Genomic DNA, 1,473 nt, shown 5'->3' with positions numbered 1-1,473 from the left:
AAAAAAAAAAAAAAAAGAGGTGACAAAGGACTACATTTGTTTATTTTGTCTATCTGTTCTGTGTCCCAAAGTTCTCTCATCTCAGACTTCTTATAAACATTTTGACATTCTGTTGAATTTTCCCAAATTTCTTCCATCTGGAAAAATGAAGTATTTCTGAGACAATTGTGATCATCTTGTCCACCTTCAAACTCTGAAGTCAGTGGCTGACCAGAGAAAAAAGTATAATATGTATTTGCTGAGTGGCGTCATGCAGATTTTCTGTTTTGAAAGAACGTTAACAAACAAAGTGGTCATTGATACTAATGAAATACAAGGAGAAATGATTATTTCTGTCACCAGCTGTCTAAATTATTTTTGTTGTTTATAAAGTCTCAATCCTGCGGGGACTGTTCCATAATTAAGCAATATGTTCAAGAGGAAAAGCCCGCATGCTCACACGTGGGCTGCTGGCCAGGGTTCTCCCGTGGGCCTTGGCTGTTGAAGCTAAATTACATCACCTGTGGCCAGCTGGACCCTACTGTCCTGCAGAGGTTTGACACATTGTTTTCATATGGTACCTCTAAGCCACTGGAACTTGGAGTCTATGACTTCTTTTGATCAAATGCCTTATTTCTAAGATTCTGGGAAGTCAAAGAGAGGAGCTCTTTCAGGAACTGTTTAAAGTTGAGTTTCAAGGTGAATGCTACATCTCATGACGTTACCGTGTTATTGTACTTCTCCAGTAAGGACACTAGCACTTTTAGGGAAACTTAGCTAATGGATTCAGATAGGATTAATTTCTACATTTTAAAAAATATTTTATTTATTTATTCATTTATTTTAATAGAGATGAGGTTTCACCATGTTGGCCAGGCTGGTCTCAAGCTCCTGACCTCAGGTGATCCACCCACCTCAGCCTCCCAAAGTGCTGGGATTACAGGTGTGAGCCACCATGCCCAGCCTAATTTTTACATTTGTGGTTCTCTCTCTTTGCTCTTTTTTTCTCTCTACATTTAATGTTTATTATTATTATTAGTTTTTGAACCATAGTCTCACTTATTGCCCAGGCTGGAGTGCAGCAGAGCGATCTTAGCTCACTGCAACCTCCTCCTCCCGGGTTCAAGCGATTCTCCTGCCTCAGTCTGCTGAGTAGCCGGGACTACAGGCATGTGCCACCACGCCTGGCTACTTTTTTGTATTTTTAGTAGACATGGGGTTTCTCCACATTGGCCAGGCTGGTCTTGAACCCCTGACCTCAAGTGATCTGCCTGCCTCAACTTCCCAAAATGTTGGAATTACAGGTGTGAGTCAAAGCTCCTGACCTTGAAAATTCCTCAATTATTGAGGAAGGAGAAAAAAAAAATCTTTGCTCACTGTCAGTAGAAAAGAAGTTGCTTGCAGCCAGATTTACACATAAAAAGTAAAGCCGCCGGGCGCGGTGGCTCACGCCTGTAATCCCAGCACTTTGGGAGGCCGAGGCGGGTGGATCAC

This window comes from Cebus imitator, unplaced genomic scaffold, assembly GCF_001604975.1.
Source record: "Cebus imitator isolate Cc_AM_T3 unplaced genomic scaffold, Cebus_imitator-1.0 Scaffold257, whole genome shotgun sequence".
NCBI classification, from domain to species: Eukaryota; Metazoa; Chordata; class Mammalia; order Primates; family Cebidae; genus Cebus; species Cebus imitator.
This window is presented reverse-complemented; position numbering follows the sequence as displayed.